The sequence below is a fragment of the Echeneis naucrates genome, chromosome 1, assembly GCF_900963305.1.
Source record: "Echeneis naucrates chromosome 1, fEcheNa1.1, whole genome shotgun sequence".
Taxonomy (NCBI): Eukaryota; Metazoa; Chordata; class Actinopteri; order Carangiformes; family Echeneidae; genus Echeneis; species Echeneis naucrates.
Window position 1 is genome coordinate 16,372,472 of NC_042511.1, and position 27,938 is coordinate 16,400,409.

Here is a 27,938-nt window from a genome sequence, read left to right on the forward strand (position 1 = left end):
CAAGGGCTTCTTGTCAGTTTAGCCTTTCACCTACATCATTATTAACATCTTGATTTTATAAAGGCACAAAGTAGGCTGCTTTGCTTAGCACACATGAAGACCGTGCTCACTTTTTGTGGTGATATCAGTGTGCATGCTGATTTGCACAGACTTGCTCATGTGGTTTGAACATGTTGCACTATCCTGAGCTTATATAAATTCTTAAATATATCAATGTAGCATGAGCCAGGTGGCATACAAATCACCTGTGCTTGGTCAAACATTTAAGAGATTGTGATAGCACAGAGTGAAATACGAATTCTGGTCCTTTGGGAAGGAACCTGATCAACTGGTTGGCATCTTAGTATGTTTGCATCTGAAACATCATCTCCCTCTGTGAGCATTGTCTAATGCAAGTCGGAATGATGATGGTCAAAGGTATGCGTCATCGTGCTAGATGCTTTTAAGTTAATGAAGCGAGCTGAAACACGTAGTACATATACCAAAAGATTATCAAGCGTCACTCTAAAGGAGGCTAGGTCTGAAACCTTGTAGCTCATCTTGTTGTATTAGAAAAGTCTCCTTAAATATTAGTTCATTTTATCTTTCCGTATTTGTGCAGATATTTTGCAATTCTTGTGACTTTTAAGATTTTCATCCTACTCAATTTATGAAGACATTTGACATTAAACACTTGTACGCGCGTGCATACACACACACACACACACACACACACACACCAAGTACTGGCCTGTAGAGTGAGTGGGCCAGTTCCTCCTACTATTTCTCTTAGTATGTCCCTTGTGCTAGAGGTGTGGAGCTGCCAGCATTGTTCACTGGCTACACTGGATGCTAACAGCTGTGTGTATTTACCAATGATAAACACGTTTTTGCTGCAGACATTTCAGCTTTGTAACTGCAGTTGGTTGTTGTGAACAGTGGATCTTCTGGGGAGCTGTATTTAGAGATTATAGGTGTGAGTTTGTGTGGCTTTTTGCCTTTTGCTGTTTTATCTGCAATGTCTGTTCAGTATCGGGCAGAAATTCAGCACAGATAAGGCGTGTCTGCATGTTTGCAAATCTTAGACTGGTCCCACTAGACTGCATGAGCAGTTCCTCTGATGCAGCTCTAGGGTGTGGATTGCAGGCAGTATGACTGGGCCTCCTGATGCAGCTCCTCGGTCAGGCTCATCGGCAAGTTTTTCTTGTCCTTGGCAGAACTTCAACTCTTGTTAAAAATAGAATTAAGTAGGATAGTTGGCAGGTAAAGATCATTTTTCCCCCTTCTTTTTTTCTTAGAATTCATTAGATAGGTACTTTCCCGTAGCTCAGATGAAATGTGAAGTTTTATTAAAAGGTTTAATGACACATAAGTGAGGATGGCTGACATACATAACAGTTAAATTCCCAACAAATAGGAAACTTTATATGTTAAAATGCTCCAAAGTCAGGATGACACTACATCCTGCTAACACAATAAGCTTGTGTCTTTCGGCTCCTTATTTTGACCAAACTTAGCTTCATGTGACTTTTCCAAGCAAGTTTCAATTAGCTCTCTTCAGAACAGTTAATAATTTGGTAGAGGGGTTTGAAGGAATTTTGTGCCTTGCCAAACTGTGCCTTGGGAACAAAACTCACACAGTCACTCGCCACAGATTCTTCAGACATGACTAACAGTGATATCAACATACCAGATAAGGCACTGAAAACTGCTGCAATCAAACAAGGCCTATTTTAAACCATCCCAAAGTTGCAGTATTTCAGTCATTGGGCTTTCTCAGAGAAAACAGAGAACTGTTATTTTTTTTTTTTTTTTAAACAGAGAGTGTTTCACTGGCAGGCAGCAGTGTGCAACATTATAGACTAACATGGTGACGTAACTGATCAAACATTTGTCTGAGAGCACAGTGTATTTTACATACATGGAATGTCTGACTCATTATCATATTTGTGGGTTTATGTGTATGTGTGTTTTAGATAGAATAATTACGCCATAAGAGAGGCGGCGCTACAGAGTTAGATCACTGACACATTTGTTTTCTTCACTTAGTTATGAGCTGTCACTTTGCATCGTTAATGGGGGCCTAGTAATTCATCTTTACATGCCAGTTTCAGTCTGATAAAGTGTCTTTTCAAGAACAACCTTCCTGGCTCAACCATGTATTTGTGTGTATATACATGAGAAATATGGAACTAGACTTGTTCTCGCCGTCTTTTTTTTTTTTTGTATTTTGTGACGACATAAAGCTGGATATGTCCTTTATTTAAGAAAATTAATATTTGTATTTGCAATGTGTTTATTAGGAACATTACTAATAACATGGTACAAAGATTTCTGCCCGTGGTAACCCTTGATCAGAATAGTAGCAACACACAGCAACATAAGAACATTAGTGTCTGCATATACATAGGTGAAGTGGTCACATCCTCTGTCAGCTGTGCTCTTTATTTACATTTTTTTTTTTTTTTTTACATTTACATTTTCAGGAAACACCTTCTAGATAACCGTGATAATATTGCACACTTTTCTTATCATCTGCACATGCAATGAAAATAATGATGCAATGAATCAATGCCCGAGACCAACTCGCGCATTGTTGAAAATAAGAAAAATATAAAGTATAAGTAGCCATACAAATATCTTCACAACTGAATATAGTCTGAACAAAAAAAAAAAACAACTTTAAAATCACAAACAATAAGTTTCTTTCTACAAACAGCCGACAACAAGTTAATAGTTTGAAACCAATTTTTATTCAATTTATATTATTTCATGAGCATACATAATGCAGAAGTTAACGCACTGCAAACCTTTTTATTCCTTAAGTATATCATTCCTGAAATGAGTCATGACTCACGTGGGCGGTCATCACTGTAGGCATCTACTGTACGTTTGCATCTGCTATTAAATCCCTCAGTCCATCTTCTGGTGGCTCAGTTCATTCCAAAATTAGCCAGTCACGTACAGGCCAGTGATACAAAGCTTCTTCCCTTGATTTTCATGCAGCCATCAGCACTGCAGCAGACAATTGTCCCTTTTCATATCTCCACAGTGGATGAAACCCACTAACCTTGAGTTAGTGAATGTTACTCTAATTTAAAACGCCCTGGGTAGGCCATGGCCAGCTGCCTAAGGGCATTGCCTCTTCAGTGACGCTACCTTGTGATGGAGCGGCTGCCTTCTGCTCGAGAGACCCACACACACAGCCCTGTGTGTATCTGCTCAGCTTGATTTCATCCTTTTGGTTACACTTAGCCAGGCTGTTTCAGCTATCAACAAAATTGAAGAAGTGATGTTCAGTAGTAAAGTTTTATAAGTCATCTCCTTTTCATTTCCCTGGCCTCCATCTTGGTAATTTTTAACAGATTGCTTTATTAGCTGTTTTTAACACCTGCAGAAGCATTTTAGTTGCCTGCCTGTGAAACTTAGCACGCAACATATAAATCTATGTCGTTTTTCCAAGAATTAGATTTAATGGGCTCCAAAACTGTTGCAGCGGTTTCAGTAGAGACCTTTGCTGCTGGCGGCTTAGTCTTGTCACTGAGACTGAGATAAGCTAATGTATGACCAGTGATGTTCATGTCTTGTGTGAAGCAATCATCTCAGTTGGATATGGCACCAATTATTGCACTGACATGCAGATTCCATCATTATGGCAGTTAAATTACACAAAATACTTAACAAAAAACAGATATATCAGTAAATGAGATGAAACGAGGAGCAACTTTGTCATTGTAGTATTTGCATTTAACTTTGCATGACTGCAAAGCATGAAGCAGCCTCTGGGTATTGTGTTAAATACAAACCAGCCATTCTTACTGAAACATTTGGCCTCTAGGTAAGATATTTAAAGGGCACCCCCACACCCCCCCAAAAAAAAGGCAGTGCTTTAGAAACAAGTCTTTTGCAGTCTCTTCCCCTCGGTTAATGTTGCTCTCCCCAGGCTAAGCAGCTGATTTATTAACAACATGCCACCATGCCGGAGCGTTTTAAAAGTGGGGGATTTTTTAGCTCAAATATTTTACATGCTTTGAACCACGAGACACAGCGTGGCGAACGGGATGAAGACCTCATGACTACCAAGAGAGAGGACAGATGAGGAGACACAGACACCAGCTCTCTCTGTGGGACGCTTTTGTCGGTGATCAGGTCATGCACCACACCCGATTCAAATCATGTGCTCCTTGTTGCATTGCAAGCAACACAAGACAACAGGGATGTGTTCAGTTCTGTACATAGCTTGGGAGAGCCAAAGCATTGACGTCTGCAACTGGGTACATTATGTACTTATCTTCCCCAGAGAAAAGCGTTTAGAGTTTCAGATAATTTTCTTTTCTTGTCTGTGTTTGCTGATGTGTCCAAGTGTGTATGTCTTTGCTGCATAGCCAAAGTATGAACGCATGTGCTGGCCTGGAAAAGGTGCTGTGTCCCTGTGAGTAGGGGTGTATGGCCTTGGTCAAGGCTTTTTAGCACTGCAAGACCTCCACTTGCTCCAAGGGACTCTTACTCTGCACCCACGCTTTGTTCTGTTTCATCACTATTGCATCAAATGAGCATTTCTGGGATTAATGTAAACACAAGCCTTTTTGCTACTCATGCACATGCACAATTTATAACCTCTGTGAGATACATCTGTACAGCCAGCACAACAGTTTTTCAGCCCACATGTGAGTTGTAAATGCATTTATATCTGGATACAGCTCAGTTGTAAAAGGGAGCATCCACTGTGTTCTGCGACTGAAGTTGCTACGCGGAATATTTCCACCCCTCCACATATGAAAGTGAATTTCCACTTATTTGTAAAGAACATGAAATAATTGCACTGGACTTATAATTGGCTTTAAATGTTCTCACTTACAGTAACTCCTTTACACTCGCCACCTATTTGATGTCCCCCATTTTGTTTTTCTGAGGTTCTGTGTCCAGAGTGCGCCACAGATTGCATTGGTATTATAATGTTGGATTTGTCATGGGTAGTTTTTCTTGTTTTTTTTTGTTTTTTTTTTCATATATAAAATTGTCAAAATTAATGTAGCAGACCCATGTATTATTCCTTCCTGACAACCTGGGTCTACATCACCCATATGACAATTCCACCACAGATAGGTGGGTTGTTTTAGTAGCAGCAAAAGTGGTTTTGTGCTGCTTAGCCCCAGGCGGAGATGAGAAATGAGCTACAGAGGTCTGATAAGCCAACTTCTTGGTAACTCCACACTTCCAGACCTTTTTTTTTTTTTTTTAGACTCAGCCAACTCAGCTCCCTATGGTGCCAATAAAGACTTCATACACATATGGTACTACAAGATGTGTTGGTGTTAATAAGTGAAATTTGTGGAGATCCCGAATATTGCACTATATGCACTACCAGTCAAAAGTTTGGACACACGTTCTCATTCAAATGAATAGGGAAGTGTGTCCAAACTTTTGACTGGCTGCGTAGTTTATTTAGCATGAAAACAATATTGAGACCAAAAGTCAGCAGCAAATCTTCATTTATTTGCTGTCAAAAACCCAGTGACCGTGTCAAGGGAGAATTCTTGGCGTATCGCATCGTATCTCAGTGTCTGAGGTAGTTTCTTTATACAGACTAATGCCTTCTGTTCATAAAATATGAATAATACACATTGTTCTCTTCTATTGAACTCTGGCTGCATGAATGTAGCTATGGCAGCATTTACTTCTTTATTTACGCAAGAAAAATGTCTCTCAATGAAAAATGCATAAAAGAAATAAATGGAAGGGCGTGACATGGAGTTTTTTTTTTTTTTTTTTACTCATGCACATCTAACTGTACTGCAATATGAAAGTGAAAATCATTATAGCTCAGATTGTAATGTAGACATAATCACAATGAATTTATAAGACATTTGACCTCCACCTTGACATCAAGAGTAGAGAATTAATTGGATAGGGTTTTTTTTTGTTTGTTTGTTTTATTTTTCAATTCAATGTTACATTTTAAAAAAGAAAGAACGGCATTGAAAAAGTGTTGCACAAGATGGTTTACTTCTGGGTGTAAATGATGAAAAAGATTGATTCAGACACACACTGATACAGCTGGTACACATTACCCTCATCCACACAAAATATTTAAATCACATACCGATGGTCTCTCTCGCTTTCACTCTTACACACACATACTCACACGCCCACGCCTCTTCTGCTAAGCCCTTCATCACAAACATATTCATTTCCACCCTACATGTTTACCCAGACAGATCAATCCAGCTGATCTAGCAGCTGCCGGACTTTGACCTTAAACTAACCCTGACAGATAGAGCTTTTGTACGAAGAAGTGCATGTGTGTTACAGGGCGCAGGTTTATTTTGTTTATGTTTACTTTACCTGTCTGTGTGTGTTGCAGTAAGTGTTAAGTCCACAGGTCACTGTGGTGCTAACTTGAATAAAAAAAAGTTAGGTGCGTCATCATGCATCAGTGTGCATACACATAAATTTGTATGTTTGTGGTTCTGCAAGTGGACATGACTACGTGCGCCACTGACGAGTCCACATGCCTGCCTCCATACTGCACGCATCCAAGCTATCTCTCTGTGTTTCTATATTGGCGTGTCACTATGTGTGAGGAGTACGGGTTATAACTCACTCTGACTGCGAGCCGAGGGCCCTGGCAGGGAGAGTCTTGGGTCTGGCAGGTCTCAGCAGGGCTCTAAAGTAGCTCAGCTCCGCTGGTGGTTGCAGGCCCGTGTCCATGTCACTTTGAAGAGGCATTCAAGAGAACTCCTTACTGGGAGGCCTCCAGCATGAAAACAGGACAATGTCGTCATGGCTTATTGTTGGCAGCCATGTTAGCACCACAATAGGTCCTGAGCCATCAAGCTGAAAAAAAAAGCATGGACATTTATGCTAGTTGATTTGTGCAACGTTTGCCAGTTTCCCATGATGAATGGTTGCAGGAGCACTGTTATAGCTGCTTCAGCTCTGTCCGTTCTGCCTAAGAGACAAGGCAGCAGTGTAGCACCTCTCAAATCTTCTCTTATCACCAGCTCTTTAACTTAACTAGTTCCAAACACCAGTACAGTGAATTTCCCAAAAAGTCATGCAGCTGTCTTGTCAAAATTAGGAATAGAGCAGTTAACCTATGGTTTTGTCTGAAAGTAATAATCCAACATTTTGGTAGATGAATGTATTTTCTATTTTACTAGAAATCAGATTTTTTTTGAATTATTTTATCTAACATTTCCATGTTAGAAGTAGAGGTAACAAAAGCAGCTGACCTTTGAACTGGAGATGTTCCCTGACAACAGCAGCTGCAACCAGTCGCTGTATGTCGTGATATGACTGGCTTTGCGCAGGCTGATTAATTGAAACAAATATAAGTGATTCTTGGATGCACAGGTACATAGCTTGCTAAGTTTCTGTCTTTTTCTCTTTGATTCTTTTCCTCCATACCTCTATGAATGTGCTAAGTTTTAAAAATCTATCTTCTTCTACACGATAGTCCACTACAGTGCACCATATGATAGAAGCACCTGAATTTTTACTTCTCTGTAAATACCGCAGAAACATCTGCACCTGTTTTTGTTTTTTGTTTGTTTCTGTTTTGTTTTTGTTTTGTTTTTTTAATCTTATAAAGCAGTAGTGAATAGGTTTATTGTTACAGTCATAACTCTCGGTCATCTGGCTGCCATTGGACCTGAATATGAATCACATGGCTGTTCCTTACAGCCGCCTCAAATTTTCTTAATTCCCCTTGGGAGAAGAGCCATAGTTAAAAAATCCACCATTTATTGTCAATAATTTATACAATTCAGCAGAACTTTTTTTTAGATTGTTCTGACATATTTTAACGCAACGCTCACCCCCATTTTATTTATTCTCAGGCAGACTAGTAAAATCCTAATCCTAAAATGCTGCATGTGAAACTCAACACAGGCGAACAGAAAAGCTGCTGCCTCTTTGGCCATGCACGTGCCAAGTACAGCATATGGAGGGAAAGAAAGACGAGAAGGGAGGAGAAAGATTGAATGAATTAAAGATAAGTGGCTATGTAAAGTGAGCGAGGAGCTGAAGCTCTGAGAAGAGTGAAAAGACAGAGAAGGGGTAAAGGGAATAGGATGAAGGAGAAATGGGGTGCAACGGGGGAGTGAAGAGCACTAGTGAGAGGGGGAGCGAGAAGTTATAGCCTGGACTCTGACCCATATTATAAATATGGTCTCTGACAACCTGATCTGACCATGCCTCTGTGTGGTCTTCCTTTCTTTCCATTTGCTAAGGATGCATGGTGACCACACGCCTGTCCCCTCAGCACTCCATGCAGTCACTTGACGGGTCAGAGCATGTTCAGTTAATGCAACATTAAAATGACCAGGAGCTGGAGGTCAGAGCGTCACGAGATCCTCTTGCAGCGTTTTCAAAAACCACATTGCACCTTTCAGCAGACGCATTCACTCTTCAAACACAGATGGCACCTGGGGCGCAGCGGCAGGGCTAGAAAAGTCAATACATTATACTGTATGTAGCAGCTTTACCACTGAGCTTTTTCATTCTAAACTGTTGTGAATAGAAACAATTTTCAGGCAAGAAGAAAAATTGTGGAATTCACACAAGAAGGCAGAAAATTTCTCTATGTACTAGGAGGAGAACACTGGGTCCAAGCTCAAGTCTTTGGCAGAGGTTGTTGGCTTTCCCCTTTTGCTTTTGCTGGTTTGTTGGCAGTACCTACGCTTGTTTGGTTATTTTATAGCCAAGCAAGAGCTATAACTAAGCCAATTCCTTTAGAGGAAGATGTCAAGATTTTCAGCATTTGGCAAGGGTAATGTGATTATTTTTTTAATAAACAGTAATAATTCATAATAAAACTATATGAAATACCATTACTGTCTGTTGTAAAGTTGCAGTTGTAATAATACATTTTTAATTCACTGGTTAAAAACAGGACGGACAAGTCAAGACAATTCAAGTCTTTTGGGATGGCGAAGTGTCAGTGTATATTTCTTAAATTTATAATCCTCCTGCCTGGATAAACATGAGTATGCGCGCGCACACACACACACACACACACAAACCACAAATGCCTCCAGTACTGTGTTAAGATCGTTGGGAGTTAGATGACAGATACTGAGAATGCCTGGACCTAAATTAAGCCCACTGCTTCATCAAAAACATCCTGCCTTTTGCCTGGACTGGGATTGTAGTGACGTTTCAAGGGTGCACAGGTGAACTGCTTGGAATAGGGATTCAAGATTCAATGAGACTTTAGAAGATTGTACATATAACCTTTTGGTTTGTTGAAATACTTACATTATTTCACACCTTTTCTTGTAAATTGCAGTGTCTCTTTGCACTTTGACTTCCTTGAACATATTCTACTCCGCAGTTTCTAAAAGGGCTTAGACTATACATGCATTGACACATACATTGTCTTTTCAGTCCAATTATAAGTCTGTAATTTGAAGCAACAGAGAAAATGTACATGCACGATAAAGCTTATAAAACATGATGCACTACACATGCTCAATTACTCTGGATATAGTTAGACCAGCTATTAGAGTACAATAATGATATTTAGTTACATTTACATGTAACACATATGTTTACGTAAGTACAGTAAGTACAGTAAGTACAAATCATGACCTTTACTTTCAATGCAGCACTGTTCCTAAAGGGTTTTTGTTTTTTTGTTGTTTTTTTTTTCCCCCACATGCCTTTGGAAAAGGAAACGCATTCACCTGCATGTACACACAAACGCAGTATGGACCATGTGTGGTAACAGAGAGCAAAAAAACTTGAGTGGGAGCACAGCAGGCAAAGGAAGCCAAAGGGGAGGAGGAGAGCTCTGCACCACTCTGCCCCAGCTCCACTTCCACTGGTGAACCCATGGCTGTAAATCTTTGAGTTGAAGACCATTCCTGAATTCTTGCTTTGTTTTGGGGCTCTTTGTTTTTTTGTTTTCTCTTTTCTTCCATTAACTTTCTGGGTGGCACATATCACTGAAAAGAGGTGTCAGTCAGTATTGAATGTAGCTTCATTATATCCTCTTAGCAAGTTACAGTCAGATGTTAATTTGTTTGGCAAGTTAGTTCAGAGGGTGAAATCTCAGTGTTTGGTTGCAAATGTGACAGACCTTTTCACAGACATTATGAAATGAAACACCTATAGCCTTGCTAGCAAAGCAACAAATGTCATTTTTAATTTCTTTGTGCTAACAGACAAGTTAACTAAACCTTGACATTCAGTGAGCAGAGCTACAGTGCTAAAACAAGAATTAAGGTATTTTGACTCTTGCTCATTAGCCATGCACATTTTCTCATTTACACCCACTCCAAAGTATGACAGCTACCAGAAAGGAAAAAGAAAGAAAAGAGGCGAGAACGGAGTAGATTCTCACTAATGCTGTCGACTTCCAGGAAAACTAGACTGTGACCACTTAATTATCTTGATGCTTCCAACCCATCACATCCCCCTGAGCCTGGGCCAGTCACACCACGCAAAGAATAAAACAGTTGTCCTGGTGTTTACCAGCTAGAGAGTAAAATTTGTTTGACACTGACTAGATTTAATTATTTATTTATTTATTTCAGTTTGTTTTTTTTTCCCCCATATATAGCTCCACCACTGACTTTAGTGACGAAGAATATGGTGGCATTACATTGAAATTATTCTGAAAATGACACAAAGCTTTGCAGAAGTGTTACAGTGCATTGCCAAAATCTATCCAAATATAGCAACAAAACACTGTTGGCCTCTACATTTGCAGCCAACGTACAAATTTGATATTTGCCTCTCTGGTTTTCTGAAACATGAGAGTGAGACGAAAAAGACACCATGAAAGTGACCCGCAGTTCAAAAACTTTCATGGGTTGCTGTTTTTTTTGGGGTTTTTTTAAAGAATTTTTTTAATCCTGGGGGTCTACCTGTTAAAAAAAAAAAAAAACTCCTCAGCATTTCTGAAATAAAGTTGGTCTCTATTATCTACAAACTTAGAATATTTCATATTCATTACATTAATTATTATCATAATAAATTATTAAGATTTTGTAAAAAAGGAAATACATACAACTGTGTCAAAAAACTTTATATATAGTAAAGGCGCACAGGCATGTTGGAAACTGCCAAGATCACTGCAACACCTCAGCAGGCGACTGAAAACAACACATGGAAAGTTGAGATTCACAGTAAAATATTTAAAAGCTGATTCTCCTTTGCTTTACTCCGTCCCACTAAGGCCCTTCAAAGATCATTTGTGAGTTTTAAGAGATTTAATATGGGGCTCCACTCCAGAGAGACAATACAGTTTATGACTTTTGTGTTATTTTACCATAAATTAAGATAACATTTAAAATTTGGATTGAAAAGCATTGTGAAAAAAGTAATTGGTAATATGTATATACTGAGTTCCACTGAGAATAAAAACTATCGATCTCTTATTCTACACTTCAACTTAGCTTCATGCACACATGCTGAAATTGGACCACAGGACTTAGTCTCAGCCCAATAATCACCTAAAACAAGAGAAGTTGGGAAAAATGAGCTTCATGCACAACAATTCCACTATTATTCCTTGTACAGTATTGTGCCATAGCAAAGTGTGCTGACACAGAAACTGGGAATACTTGTAATGTCCCAGCAAATAGACTGCCAGGATTTTCTGGCCTTCGCTTTGCTGAATTGGACTGATGAATGTGGCATGTTCTGAAATGTTTTATATAAATATAAATAATCAGAGATGATCATGAAGAAACATTCTGCACACTAAGTGCAACTTAGATTTCAATTCTCTGATCTTAATGAGACTGCAGAGCTTGGAAGAAGCCAAATTGAGTCATCAAAATCGATTCAGACATTGATGTATTTGCAAGTAATGAGTTAAGTCATGAGTTTGATTTTTATTTAACTTTTGTTTGTTGCAGTGGCTCAGAATTATTTGCTATTTTATGTTAAGAAATGCAATCACTGGTAAATTCTGCAAGCATTCTTCAGACAGCCTCAAATGAGCACACACAACATGAGTAATGGTTGAATTTGTGTTAATTATTCCTGGAAGGAGTGCTTATTGTATAAAAGGGAGCTTATTCAAGCTTTTGACATTTTGAATAATGAAATGAAGTCAGTCGGGTTCCTTAATAGCCTTTTAGAGGCAGACAGCATTATAGCAGGTTAATATGGCTGGTTGGAGAATGGCAGGGTCAAGACAGATAAGGCGAATTTGGGTGCTCTTCCAAAGCTGAGCTGAGTTGATCCACCAAGTTCCATCATCCAAGGGCTTCCACCACCATTCTCCCATATGGCCCTGAGATCATGGGAATGTTTATTCTGTTATCTACATGTGCCTGCATATCAAGTGAATTTATAAAACAACTGTAGCTGTTTCTAAGGTTCTGCTGCATTAATTTTAACTTCAATCATCTCTGCTGTGAGATCTCTTTATCTCTCCCATGCTGAACACATCCAGACTATTGGGCAATTAAGTGCAGAGAGGAGTGAATAAAGTGATGATGTTGATGAGGGATTGTCTTCTAAAGCAGCCAACCGATGATCATGTATCAATATTTCAGAATAGGAACAGACTTGTATGCGTCGTGGCTCCTGAAACAGCATCTGAAATTCAATGTTCGAGGAACAGCCTGTCTTGAGTGTGTGCAGTTATGCCTGTTTTTAGTTTTCTATTTTGTCTCATTCTTTTTTTCCTCTCTGTGGCATCAGGTGGCCCAACCTGAACTGTAGCTAGTGTTAATTTGCTGTTAATGTGCATATTGAACATATTTAGGACCAGTGTGACACTTTTGGGACTGGGCTCCTTGGATTTTATGTGAGGATAGATAGGATAGAGCAGATACGAAGATTGATGCTACACTTGTGTCTGTGTTGTCAATATGTACAGTAGCTGGAGCCAGCAGCCCCTTAGCTTAGCTTTTCACAAACTGCAAGTGGAAAAACAGTTGTCCTGGTTCTCTAACAAAACCGGCTGACATTTTAAAAAATCATAGATGCATACATTAGATCCAACATCTGTTATTGGCAGAGAAAACTGTGGTTTCCACAGATATAATATGCATTATATTCCTTGCTTGCGTGCTCATTCTCTGACAACCTCAATGACAGGGCACCAGGAAATGAGTGTGCCCACTCAATAAATATTCTATATTGAAACCACCCAATAAATGTTCTATCTCAAAACCACAAATTCACATTTTCACATTCATTTATACACAAATAACAAATAATAACTTTTAAAGAGCATTTTACCTTTACGCAAAGCCAAGCAAGCTGCTTAGCTAAGATGCCTAATGTTTAACTGACAAATATGAGCACTGGATTGCTTGTCTTGACTAAGTCTCGGCAAAACAGCAATTTATCACGTTCAAGTTAGCAGTCATTGTTGCAAGTGATGACATGACAGGAGGAATTTGTTATGAATCAGCCATTAAAAAAAAATGTATGTGCTGCTCCTGTATGTAGTCACACTTTATGGGGTACATATTGTTTACATTTCTTCATGCCCAAATATAACTCTTTCCAGAGGAGATGATTCCATACATAAATTGCCAAGCATGACAGGAAAACATAAAAGGCATGAAGGAAGAAAAATAAAATACTGTCAGCCCATATAACATTGTCATAAAAGTACATTTGAATGTTTGAGATGCAGATATAACAGATCTTCCCAAGACTGTTGCTTTTGGAGTCTGACGGCTGCACCACTCTTTTTATGCCCAAGAAATGAGAAGGACGTTCCAAGAAGACACACTGCTGAGCCTAAGGTCACCTCAGGCCTGCCTGTAACATTGTGGCTCCCATCACTCTGCTGCCAGCATGCAACAGGCCTTCATTCAATACGTTCACTAAATTTGCTCCACATGCACACAGGCAACGAATTAATGTACAGATCAGTTAAAAAAAAAAAAAAAAAGCTAAACTGACCAAACCAATGTAGATGATGATATTTGACAGAGCTGTCAGCTGCACAGATCAACAATACTTGCATGCAACACCAAAGAGTACTGAGGGTATGAAAACATAAGCACGCACACACAGTCTTCCTTTTATTCTGGAAACCAACTATAGAAGGATCATGCTGCCCCTGTGACTGATGAGTTTGCCAACATAAAGAATGAAAAAGCAGCAATTGATGTTTTCCAAGTGGCTTGAATAACTTCCACTGACAGTTTCGATAGAAGCGGAAAACCTCTTTTTCTGTAATGGAAGAAGGTTTCAGGGAAGATGGGTTTTCCCTTTTTGAAATATCCTCTAAGCCAAGCTTGGCAGAGAGGCCCTCTGGACTGGAGGATGTTGGCTCAGGCCAGACAATGGGACTTCAAGTGAGCCACAGTGAGTAAAAGAAAAGATCACAGCTATTGTGAGGCTCTGTTGCGCCCCTGATTAGCTTAAATCTTTACTTTATCCTCTTGTCAACTACAAATGTTACAGAGAAGTGTGGTGTAATAGCAGCTCACCTCCACCACTGTCAGTTTTTTTTTTTTTTTTTAAATATATATGTCAAACAGTGCAACACGGAAATAGACCTACCACAGTTCACCATTAGCCCTCTCAGCGCACAAAAGAGCTGTGAAGAGGTGGGTACAGGAAATAAAATGGCTACCTTTCCATTATGAATGCTGAAGAGGCTGGAGAGATAAAACACTCAGCCCCGCAGTTTTGTTGGTAAGTTCTGGCAGTGGAGCAGCCTCTTCGGCAAATGATCTTTGTGCCAAAGCAAACTCACAGTATTCTTCATACCTCTCAAACATACATACGTGAACACACACATTTGCTTGCTCACTCCACACAATGGCATGACTGTATCTGCAGCATCAAACAGATATCTGCCAATTGCCCTGCGGAGCTGATTGTTACTCAACACAGGGCACACACATTCTGAGCTGAGTTCAGCCTCCAACAGATTTTGCAATGCAAGGAGAGAAAGTGCTACTGAGGTTTGCCAACATGCATCGTTGACCCCAAATAGCCAGAAAACAACTGGAAACCGACATGCCCCACATGATGCTGGGCAAGAGTGAGAAGAGGAGAGAGGAGAACAGTGACTTCTCAAACTATTAGGGTTGAACTCAGGCTCAGTCAAAGTAGCACTGAAGCACATAGATAGATTCTCATTGTACAAACATGGGTATTGTAAATATGAAGCAGCCTACTGATTATGCATATGCAAACATAATCGCAAAGACAAACAGTGGGAGATGAGGCCCAGCTGCTGACTGAATTGACTGCAGCCCAATGCAGAAAAGTTCAATAACTGTGAGCAGTTTTGACATACCATATTAAAAGCAAACAGGGCGTAAAGCCGAGGTCAGAGTTACAAGGTTGTGCACATTTGTGTGTGTGTGTGTGTGTGTGTATACATATACATTTGTGTCCACACTGTGCTGACCTCAGAGCCCTGAGATCTCATTTCAATGTCTGTGACAGCGATGCATCCGTCACAATTATCTGACACCTGGGAGCTTAATATAGTGTTTATTTAGACCTTTGCTTACCATTGCCCTGTTATTTTATTTATTTATTTATTTATTTCAATTTCACTTCCTTCTTTTAGATTTTTTTCAAAAGAAGCAACATGAATTTCCACACTCCAAAGTTTATTTACTGATGTGGGAATCCATAATTGGATCTCTCACATCAAAGAGTTTGAGACAGGACCAGACCTGTGTTGCAGCAGCTATTTGTAAATGTATCGCTAAGAGTCTGAGCAAAGTTCTCCCAACTTTTCAATGAGTTGCAGCGATCTGGAAACCAGTGGTTTACTATGTAATGCCATTAAGACTTAAAGGATATTTTGCTATTATAGACTTGGGATCAAAATCAGTTAGAAAGTAGTTTAGAGGGGCAGAGGGTATGTTATTAAACTCAACAACCAACACTTGGAAACCGTAGGCTGTACTTTATTCTATTAGGGAAATAGGCACGGATGTGTGTGTTGCAAAGTTGGAAGAATTCATGCAGTCTAAAATGAGTGGAAAATATTAGATAATTCTGACTTAGCTCATGTTAATTGGTCATTTACAGCATTTCAGTCTTGCACCTCTGATCTAACTAATGCGATGCTATTTTAATCAGTCCGGCTGTCAACACAGGACACTTAATGGCGCTTTAAGTCAAATTGTTTCTGATTTACACTCAAAACTCAAAACTACAGTGTGTTGGGCTCTGAGCTCTGCCAGCATTTAGGTGATCAACACACAATCTTGTGCCTGCTGTCTCCTCTGTTAACATGATACGCTACACTGGCTGTGCTGGCAGTTAATTCAGTTGGTCACAGAGCATTTTCTGGGCTAAAAGTTTAGCACATGAGAACTAGAAAGTGTGATGCAACCTATTCTAATTTAGCCATGGATAATACTCCACTTAGTGAACTCTGAATATTCCAACTTAGCTAAGTTGGAATGACTCCTGAAGATCCACAAAGGTAGTGGACAGCAACAACTGCATCACGTTAATTTGGGTTATTAGTAAGAGGGGGAATAACCCCTGCAGATATGTGATAGCTGATTACACTCCTCTCTATTTACTCTTCTCATACCAGAGCCAGGTCTCACAGGCTGATTGGCTAAAAGCAGGTCAGAAGGGTTCATTCTCATTTTTAAAGAGGGGTGCTGCAGGGATCCACACAGGCAAGGTCTGCTCCAGTTTTTCTTGCCCTCTCCCTTTTGTCTGCAGTGTTTGCTCTGGATTTGAGTGGTTCCTCTTCTTGTTGGAGCGCTGTCAGCCCACACCCTAATGACAGCCTCTGTTAAGAGTTCTGGGACTGTTCCGTCACTGGTAAAGGAGGGGGCCTAAATTAATCTAATGGGTGTGCCCCTTTCACCTGTTGAGTCATGCCACCATGGTGTACTCATCACCATCATTTTGCTGCATATGAATTTAATAATTTCAAAGAACTTGTTGCAAACAAAAAAGGCGTCTGCTTCATATGTACGTATGGGCCCTGTACACCTGTCAAAGATGTATTAACAAACTTTTTGCTGACTCATCTACCGTCCATCATGGAAATAACCGTCAATGCCTAATTTACCACTGCCCAAATCCAAAGACATCTAAAATTTCAGCTCAAGCAGATGAAGAGGAGCTGCGGAGCATGTCATGTCGGTAGCTCTTTTAACGTTCTTTGTCTTGGCATAACTCGGTCCGCCTCTGTCACACACAGCCGGGTTTGCTGTAGTGACACATTTATTGCTATAAAGATGGATTTCCATAGCCATGAAAATGCATTTTTTTTTTTTTTTTATGAAGATGAAGATAGTTGTTCATAAAGTCATTTTCACTTCTTCATTTGAACATATAGTCTGATTAACTATTTTGAGAGTATTGCCTAATTCGGAGCAAGAGCAGAGAGATCTGCAGTGACTCGCTGTAATTTAAAACCCAAACATAAGCAGACCAACTGAAGTCAAGCTCCTGTTTCAAAATACCTCAATATTTACCTTCAATAATACTTCCCGTGTTTGATTAAAACCAGGACCTGCGCCTGTCTGGCCTCCCACACTCCAGTGTTTCAAGAATACTGTAGCTACTCCACTTGGTTAAGCTCTATTCCCTTATACCCAGAGTGACTATTGAAGCTGAAACATGCTTATCAACAGGGCTGTTAAAGCCGCTGCTGAAATTCAAATGACTCTGTCAGATAGCGATGGACTACATTCAACATATACTCATCAGCCACACAGTGGCTACAGAAGCCAGGTGACCGCAGAGACTTGGGTCAGGAAAGACTCAAGTGAGTTAACGGAACCAGAGTGAATTTTGCTTTGATGACAGTTGAAAACAAATTTTTGTCATTGGTCCCTTGTGACACCCTGAAGTGCCCTAGCCAGAGGGGATGCAGTTTCGATGAAAAGTTTTTTTGTTTTTTTGTTTTTCCCAAGAACAAACAAACCCCCCTCGGGTTAATTTCATCCCTGGCTCGCCCCAATCCGTATCTTCTCTATGTTCTCGTCGGTCAGAGTGAGGCCTGTCCTTGTTCATCTGGTGCCTGGGGGAGTGATGTCGGCTGAGTAGCAGCCATGGGGGAAGCACATTGTCAGTCCTGTGATAGGCGTATGAGATTCCACATGCTCTGATGAGTAATTCCTCCCTCCCTTCTCCATCACCATGTGGTTCGTGGCCCTGAGTCATCGTCCACACTTTCCCTCGCTCCCTCTCCCCTTGTCTATCTGTCTCTTTCTCTCTCTCTCTCCCTGTGAAGAGGATTCTTCGTTGCTTCCTTCAGCAAAGGCCGTCCCACAGGGAAACTCAACAGAATAGCCTCACTCCGATGACTCATTCACCAACATCGAGAGCTCCACTCCACACCACCCGCTCTGCAGCCACGACAGCCCACCACACCACACCCAGGCCTTGATCCCAGCCCTTCGTGGCTTGCTTGCCCTGATGTCTCTCTTTGTATCTGTCTGTTGCCTGTCTTTGCCTGACTTGTGTCTCTCTCACTGCCTGCTTGCCTTTTTCTATATCTCTTCATGGCTGCTGTCCTGTGAGAATCTCATTGTTTACCTGTCTCCATTCTCCAATCTGCCTGCTTCTATGTCTACCAGGCTGTACTGTATATCCTCACACTCAAAATTTGTTTAGTTCTAGCTTTGCTGCTTGCAAGCCTGTCTCGTTTATTTGTCTACCTGCCTATCTGTCTTTCTGTCTCTGTCTTTCAGCCAGTCCCCTAATAATCAACCGCAAAGTCAAAATAGCTAAGGACAGAGAGAATAGACCCCTGTCTGCAATTTCAACTACCAAGACTTCACCAGAAAAATAATAGCAAAATAATTCATAAGCTTGACAAAGGGAAACATTGGTATTGTTAGTGAAGGGATGCGTTTCATTCTGGCCATGCAGTTTCCAGACAGTCGGTAACATTTTCATCTTTGCGCTAATCTACATCAGCAAACAAGCTGTAAAACCTTTGATGATTTCAGCAGCTCCCCCGAGGCAATATCGTTACATTTATGTGTTCTGCAATTCAATAAGCTCCATGACTTCTATGCTTGGTTTAACTGAGGTCAACTGCTCAAATGTAATGTCCACTGGCTTCTGCCCTGGCCGTGCCGTGCAACAGGTTGTTGATTATGATTCCCTACACGCCATTCAGAGATCCTCGACATGTTGCAACAGGAGATTTGTTGACCATTGCAAGAGCAATAAGGATTTTTAGGGGCATTATGACTGGGTTAATAAAACACAGCTGCCCCTAAAAGTCCCTCACTTTTCTTGCTGCCTTTTCTTTCGCTCTCCCTCCCTCCCTCCCTAACTTAATCTTTGTATGTCTCATTCCAAACTTTTGAGATCAAACTACAACATTTTCTGGCTCCTCAAGTGCGATTTGCTACATAACTTTGGTATCTGTTCAATCACGGTTAAAGAAACGTAACAACCTGGAGTGACTTCAGCGTCTGAAGTTTGAACGTTTTAGGGAGGAGGGGGGTCAAATCTTTCACAAAAAATGAGCATGCCTTCCAGTATTTATGAATTGTATATTTATAATGGCAGAGTTTTATAGGGATTTGCAATGACGTTTTTAAAGGGGGTTGAATGAGTTCAGAGCAGAATTTCCAAGACTGAGCACTATGTGTGTTCATTACAACTCTGGCTTTGACAGAGAAGATAAACACAATCTGAAGCTTTTAACTTAGCTGAGTCATTTTTTTGATGCTCGCAATATCATAGATGTACCCTGATAGTCAGTGTCAATTTGAGAACTAAGTGAACCCATTGACCCAAAACAGAAAACGTGCTGGGAAATGTAGGAAAAGTCTATTTAAAGTAAGCCTATGACCCTGATCACAAATGGTGTGAAGCGAGAATATGAGACTGCCATGGTGGAAAAAAAAAAAGATGTAAGCAACACGATGAACACAGTACAGCAAGTGGCGAGATGAGTCTGATTGGGCTTTTTAAACAATGTGAAATGCCACTGAGAGAGGCTTGGCAGGCAGCAGGAGCCAGCACTGTTTAATATCACAACTTTAATCAGCTCGCTTGGTGACTATCCCAGAGCTCCCCGTAGCCACGCTGCTTATTCAAACCAGGCTCATTCCACCAAGCCTCCCTTACTAGGCCCTCACTTCTCGCTCTCGCACTGGCTCGTTCTCTCTTAAAGCATATATGGAGAGCTTTTGGCTGGAGTGGTTTTATCTGCTTTCTGTGATGTGTCATTGCACTGTTGTGGGCTTCATTGGAGGGACTCAGCAATGATAGCTGAGTGCATCCCGACTAATCTGAGGCACACTAGAAACATTTAGTGTACTCTGTATATTTGACTTTAAATATATTTTGTGATAACAATCGGATCACAAGGATGAGTGTTTGAGAAATGTTTTTCATGTAATATTGGTAATTAGCATAAAGAAATTACCTGGAATCACAAGGTATTTTATTAAAACCTTAAATAGTCTTGATAAAGTCCCACCCTTCCTGTAATTTCAATCTACAGGAATTTATTACAGATGCAACAATAAAATAGCAGGCTTGTAAAGACAAATGACCTGCCACTGATCTGCTATGCAAAACCTACAAATACTTATGAACTAGAACTAACTTTTTAATAAATAGAGCTGACAGATTGATTACTGTGACAGCTTTTAACCTACTGTGAAGTGTGTGTTTTATTCATCACAGAGGTCTTGCGTATTTAAAATAAAAATCTCATGCTTCAGCGAATGTCTTACCTATGTGTCACTTACAGCATGGACATGCCACCGTGGCCCTTAGCTCTATTAATTACATAAAGCATCTAATGTCAGGATGCTAAATTCATTAGCGAGGTATGTACGGCATGCTAGGGTCAGGACAGATATAGAAGCAGGCCAGCAAAACAACTTCTTTGCCACTTGATGCACTTGTTCATCACAATAGAATATAGCACTTTGTGATTTTTTTTTTTTTTATCTGTCTGCCTATCTTTTGATTCGCGCATGCTTCTGTAGGGCTTCAGCTTCCACAATAATGGTTAAAGTTTTAAATTAAATTGGAGCAACTTTCTTATGACTCTTTTTTATCAGTTCTTTGAAGGTATTCATGAAATATTAATACAAAGAAATCAAGAAATGGACAGCAGAATAAGGCAGATTATGAAATACAGGGCCACTTTTATTCTTGAGAAGTAAAGGATGTCACAGTTGCCCATCAGAGAGAAGACAATTTCTACCCTGCTGCTTCTCTTTCACCAGGTTGTGGATGAAAAGTTTGAATTTGACTAACCATAAGGTTTTTAGCCATTTACTAAGCAATGACGTACAGGGATTGTTCCTGTAGCTGCAAAATGGTTGATTTACGCACCTGCAACGGTCTGCATTTTATTTTGTGTAATATACTGTCTTCAGAGTATCAATCGCATTTAACAATAATTAAATTAATTTAAATGAACTAATATAAACTACTAAATTGTAATGTGGGTTATTTTGTTTTTGGTGGTCTATAATGCATCCATGGTGTTTGACTTTATGGTAACTGTATCATGCTCTAGTCTACTTTGCTTAAGCTTGATAGTTTAACTATTTTATTTTATGAAATGATTATTGATCACATTATGTATCTGCAGTTTTTTATCCCATGGATGCACATTGTGGCTACTGACCTAATCAGGCCTTATTATCAGACTTTATTATCTACCATTTGAATATTCTACTATGGGTTTGAATGCCTCGCTTGCTCGTTTGTATTCTCCAATTTCTTGCCTATTCATTTCCTTCATGATTGTGCAGCAGATGTGGTCACATGAGCCAGAAACTGGGACTTTGTAGGCCAGTTGAATTAATTGAGGACTCACCTTGCCCGCAAAGACCCAGCCTCTGACACACATCATCATTATCATCAGTCCCACCGCCTGGTCTGCACCGAGAAAACCCAATATATATATTATATACACACACACACACACACACACACACTTGTGTTGTCTGAAAATATCTTTTACGCCAAAAGTCCTACTTCAACACCAGATACTGATACTACATACTACATACCCTCTGATCTGCTGTATGTCAGTGTCTGCAGAAGTAGCTGATGCTGCCCAGTCCTTGTTACCTGCGATCGCAGGTGTCAGCATCCCAGAGCCGCGAGGGGACCCCGAGTAAAAAGCGCCGTCTGTCTGTCTGTCTGGTTGGGTGTCTGGTTGTCTGGCTGTCTGGAGAAGATCGCGTCTGCAAGCGAAGTTGAACTTCGCCGTCCACCCACCTCCAGCAGCAGCAGCAGCAGCAGCAGCAGCAGCAGCACCGCCGCCCCAGTAACATCTGATCACTGGGTGTTGCACGCATCCCAAATTGAGCAAGAATATCCTGAGGAGGGGGGAGGGAACGAATTGTCTTTTGGAAGAAGTCGGACAGTCGCCCCTGGCCTATCTTTTCTCCTCTGCCCAAGGAGAAAAAAATATGTAGACGCAACAGTGTCGCGCCTTGTGTGCCAGTCTCCCTCCTCCCCGCCCTCCCTCTTTTTCAGCAAAAAAAAAAAAAAAAAAAAAATGCTCCTGCTTTTCCCACCAAGAGATCCCAAGTGCGCACCCCAGCAGCACCCAGTTGGTCACCCAGTATCCGTCAGAAGAGAAAGAGCCGGAGCCCGCCGCTGCCATGCGGCAGCCTCGATAATGTGAGCAGGATATTCCCAAACAGCTGGAAGCAGCTGATATATGGAGCTGCGCCCTGTGCTGGGCCCTCCCCAAAATGGACCGGTGCTGAGTGGTAACCTGGTTATTTTCAGCGCCTCTCTGGCTCCTTTCCAGTTCTGGGTCTCGGTCAGAGCAGCGTGCCACCGTATTTCCAATTAATCTTGAAAGCGCACATCATTGTTGGAGCCTAAATGTCCGAGCTTGTGTGTTTGCCTGTAACTGCACACATTCCTGCAGTGTGTCGCCCCGTCCGCTGCCCCCCCCCCCACCCCTCCTCCTCCTCCTCCTCCTCCTCTCCCCCCCGGGCCGGGCTGAGCTCAGCGGCAGCTCCGGTGCGGTCTGTCCGCAGCTCTCAAGGTGTTCCCCTGCCAGCGATGCTGCCCGGGGGGCCTTTATACACCCCCGGTCCCTCACACCTCTCCGCTACCTCCCTGACCGGACACACCTGAGCGTGCTGCGACACCTGCCGGCGGCCGCGTGCCACGGCAGCCCGCCACAAGCACGTGCCATACCGGCATCATTGTTCCATTCCGATAAGTGTGATCACGTGCGGCTGGATGCCGATGGAGCCAGTATGTTGGCATTTCTGTTTGTTATTTCACATTGTTCTTTGCTCCTTTCTGTTGTAAATCACACCCTCTGCCAACTACTGCGTGTTCTTCTGTTTTGTTTTATCCTGTTCTGTTCCATTGCCGGGGTCATGCTCCACGTTTAGTGCCTGCGACGCTCACACCAGTCAGCTGCCTCCATGCAGACAAAGTTTCTCACAACATCACCGGAAACTGATTTACTTCCCTACTACAAAATAAAAGCAAGGGGTTTCTCTTAAGTGCTGGAAGAATTTAGTTGTACGAATAAGAACGAAACCCTTCTGTGTTTTGTATTTTGGCGTCACACTGATTACGCACGCAACGCCTTTCGTCCAGGAAGCCAATCTGAAGTGGGTTAGGGTGTGAGGCTTTCATGCTTGGGCACTTTTTGTTCATTTGCAGTAACTGACCGGAAGTTACATGTGACATTTTGGTTGACTTGATGCGAAATAGTAATGTCTGACTTGGTCCCCGAGAGGAACTGCCCGGCTTCTCTTAAACAGAGTAATTCACTCCAGCATCAGCAACAGGACGGATGTCCCTCATCACATGCATCCTCCCGTTAGTGTGTGACAGCCGCCGGTGAGTTTGGATTCTGGTCCTCGGTGTCTCCTTACGTCCAGCGGTTTGATCTCTGTCCATACCGGCCTTATTCCCCCAAAGTCGACTTCCTGTTTCTGTGCTGAGTCGGTTTGGGTTTTTTTTTTTTTTTTGCTTTTTAAATTACGCAGATCATATTACAGATCATGTGGTCTCTATGGAGTAGTGGGCTATATTTATTAACGCTGAGATGACGTCAGCATGTGTCGGAGGAGTGAGTGGACCAATAGAGAGCAGGCTGCTCAGGACTGAGGCACTTTATCTGTGCTTTCATTTATTAGAGTTGTTTTAGCTTCCATTATTCAGTGTGGAACTATGTTGGCTGACTTTTTAAAAGATGAAATGAGATGTTTTTTGCGTTGCAAATTGAAAGTAGACTTGGAATTGAGCTTTTTTCTCAATTCCAAATCCTTGTCTGGTTTGACCAGTAGTTTATGGTGACTTTAAATATGTGTGGCTGTGCAAATAACATTGTGTGATTTAAAGGCCTCTATTCGTTTTTACTGTACTGTATACAAGCCTGCTGTATTTAAAGATATCACAAATATATATTTATATTTAATCTTAAAAGCAAAGGTAATGATACTATAGCATACTCCCTCTCCACTCAACTAGTCAGTAATGATCATTTGTTAAAGTCACAAACTGGAAATGCTCATTTTTAATGTGTTGTTATTTTGTAAATTTGCCACTTTATGAAACATTTCCCTCTTTAAGCATGAGTATGGAAAAAATGCTCCCAAAATTTTTGAAAACGCAAAGTAGTGGAGTAAAAAATACATATTGGTATCCAAACTATTGGAGCAGAAGTAATATCTGATGGTTCATGTTTGATCAAACTTTTATCATCAGTTTTGCATTTTGTGAAATTATCTTCTGGATAGCTGTTCTCAGAACCATTTGGTTGTCCAGATGTAACTGTTGCTGTCGTAGGGATGCCCACACAGTGCCCCCCCACCATGTGTCATGCTCTTCTTTCGCTTACTGTAGTGCAGAGGGGCCAGTAAGCACCGGATGCAGCCGGTATCAGGCTGCAGGTGGACCTTTCAATGGTCTCTCCCACGATGAAAGCGGTGGTGGATGCTGTATGGGCGGTGTGGAGCATCGGGGCCTCCATCTATGACTACATCCACACTAATGCCATGGAGGAGCGCATCCACGCTCTGGAGAATGTCATCACCATCCACCAGTGTGTGATCGGGCTGCTCTCTGCTGGCATGTTGGTGCTCTTCACTTATATCCTCTTCAAGAAGCTCTGAAGATATGTGAAAGGACGGGCTGGGACTCACATACGGAGGTGGGCTGATGCAGATCTTACATCGGACTCAAACAGGGTAAAGCAAAGGCTGATCAGACATCCACAGGCCTGCAAGAGGTGAAACGTAAATGTTTCCAAGCCAAGAGCCTGAAATGATGGAGATGTCATGTGACCTGAGACACACTGGCACACAGCGGAGATTCAGCCAGAGAAAAAAAAAATCAGCAAAGGATCAAAACATTCATTTTTACTTTCCACTATTTTTCAACATTACTGCAGGGCCAGCTTTTTAGAAATCTAGATTTTGGAGAACCACTCTGAGGTTCATGTTCTCAGTAGTGTAAGAGTTGTGAAGGAGCTGATCATGTGATGCAACAGGGTCCAGCTGTGTAAAGTGTTTTTATAGTGATGAAAGCAGATTTTATGCCTTCGGTTATAACTTCTTAAATGTAGATTTACCATTTAATTTAACGGTATACTCACCCACAGAACTAATTGTTCCCTCTCTGAAACCTTAATTCCAGCTTTTAGGCATAAAAATGTTGATACAGCATTATGTTAACATCTTATACAACCCAATAGTTGTTACATGACTGTCAGTGTGAGTGCCGAATTAAACAACATGAAGTGTCCTTAAAACTGTAATGTACATGTTGAGCTGTTGATGGGCTGTAGTTTTATTTAATTCATAGATGTATTACTACCTTGTAGTGCTACCGCTGCTTAAAACATTTTTTTTCGTTAAGAAACATTTTGTACAATGTACCAACATATTTAAATGTGATACTACTTGGATATTACACTGGATCAGTGTAAGATATGAAAGGAGTGTCTTTTAGTGGATAAAGTATTTTTGTCATTGTACTTAATGTAGCTTCTTCAACCTAACGAGAGGACCATTTGAAGAGGAGGTGTTGTTGGAAACTACTGCCATAAGAGTAGTGAGTTTAGAAAAAATTATGTTTTCATCTGTTTATATTTGTTACAGTTCCAGAGGGAATAACAACACCCAAGAATTAAACATTGTTTTAATATCATTTTAACAGCAAGTTTGGTTTCTCAAAATGCTAAATAAATGTGGAATTCTTGCAGGTTGACTGCGACAACATGCTTCAGTGTAGCATCAAATTCAACACCAACTGTTGTACAAAAATGGAAAATGGGTTCAAGTTGTAAATCACAGCTATGTATAAAACTGCTCATAACTTTTCTTAGAAGACCAGTAGAACCACCAAAGAAGACTTGACTGCAAATTTCAGAAAACTGCCTGGTTTTCACCTCAAGATAATTCAGCAATTCATAAGCAGGTATGACACACCTTCTTCAAAACATGTGCTGGGTTCTTCAGCTCAACATCTCAACATCTACCCAGCCGTTAAACATTATTTTTTCTGAACTTACAGGCATCAAGCTTGGTTCCCAAGCCTTTACATAACCTATTCATAAGTGTCCAGTCTGAAGCAGAGTATATCTAGATGTGAATCTCTCCACGCTCTCCCCCTCCAGAAACTTCATGGCTCTCCAGTGGATCTTGCCACAGTTCTCTGGTTTTCCACCAGGTCCCATCTCCTCCTGGATATACTGCAGCCACAGATCTTCAAAGACATAAAAATACAGTGAGAAAAAAAAAAAAAAATGTTATGAAACAAAGGGTCTTCAACTTCCCATATCCCAATCGATACATAAGACACAAACCGTGTTTCATATCTGGTCTCATATTTTTAATTTTACCTTTGAAACAAACACAATTTGTCATTGACTCAGCTTTGTGAGATGGAAACCTAGAATTTTTGTATTTTACATTTGTTTAACAAGCTGCAGTGGCAGTATATACTTGTTTTTACCATCATCAATTGTCGTCTAGCTTCAGAATGTTTTTTTTTTTTTGTTTGTTTGTTTGTTTGGGGGGGGTTGTCATATCTTGTAGAGCAAGCTGATTCATACAGACAATGGTAAATCACCCAGGATAAAGAGTATTCAGTCTTGTCATTATGAATCTGTTCCACACATGAGCATTTTCACATGTGGACCACAGGGTTCAGTCAACTTACTTGTTTCTTCTCAATCTCAATCATTCTGGTGAAAAAAGCCTTAGACAACGGACGGATTTCCTGTAAACTACAATAGAAGACAGTTTTAATTACTGTTTTATCACACAATGCTCCTGTTTTTGTGGATTTGCAGCTTTTGTATCTCTTATCATTTAGATCGAGGACATGAGCAGAGTCATTTCTTTTTACCTTTTAAAGGTCTTCCTGGCTTTTTTGTACTCTCCAGTGGAGTAGGACCAATCGAGGTAGAGCTCTTTCATCTCCATGGCAACAGCCGCTACTGCAGACAGCAGACCTCTCTGGTAAACACACAAGAAAAACGTGTTTGCATGCTATTCCCGTTTCTGAGGCCAAAACAATGAGCAGACATGAAGGTACAGTACAGGACAGCACCTTTGGATACAGTACTTTACATTTCTGACCAAAACTGTGAAACTGATTTTTAGCTCCTTTCGTTGCTGAAATCCCATTCCAGTGAAAACGTATACAAAAAATGTAAGTGTGTGCTACAGAACTGCAATGAGGACAGTGTGCATGGGCTTTGAACGGCCTGGGATTGACTCAGGTGAGCTACCTTGAAGATGCCCTCTGTTTCCTCAGGAGCCTGGTTGGCTGCACTCCACTGGACCTGCAGCTGCCAGAGAGGTAGACTCTCCTGTCAGAACAGCACATGACAGATTTAGCTATTAGATGGTTTCTAGAAAGCATCTTTCTCCTCAGGGATGAACTTTCTGCAGCACTGAGCGGATTTTTGTCTTATCAATGTCATACAATCTCTCCATCATCCTTCTGTCACGGAGAAAATGTTTATAGACGTTGGCGCTGTGTCTTTTCCCCATTATGTCCAAAGATTTTCATGGTAAGTGTCCTAAGATAGCATCAGAGGGTCATATCACCTC

General features: G+C 40.9%; 2 long non-coding RNA genes across 2 annotated transcripts; both read right to left on the reverse strand.

Annotated features, from left to right (window-relative positions):
• Positions 1–4,941: 4,941 nt before the first annotated feature.
• On the reverse strand, positions 4,942–22,277 carry LOC115050111 (uncharacterized). Its single transcript, XR_003841169.1, has 2 exons — positions 21,903–22,277; positions 4,942–6,816 (listed from the first exon to the last, which is right to left on the reverse strand). It is a non-coding gene; the product is annotated as an uncharacterized LOC115050111 (long non-coding RNA).
• Positions 22,278–26,887: 4,610 nt separating this feature from the next.
• On the reverse strand, positions 26,888–27,723 carry LOC115049685 (uncharacterized). Its single transcript, XR_003841142.1, has 3 exons — positions 27,614–27,723; positions 27,229–27,338; positions 26,888–27,106 (listed from the first exon to the last, which is right to left on the reverse strand). It is a non-coding gene; the product is annotated as an uncharacterized LOC115049685 (long non-coding RNA).
• Positions 27,724–27,938: the final 215 nt, after the last annotated feature.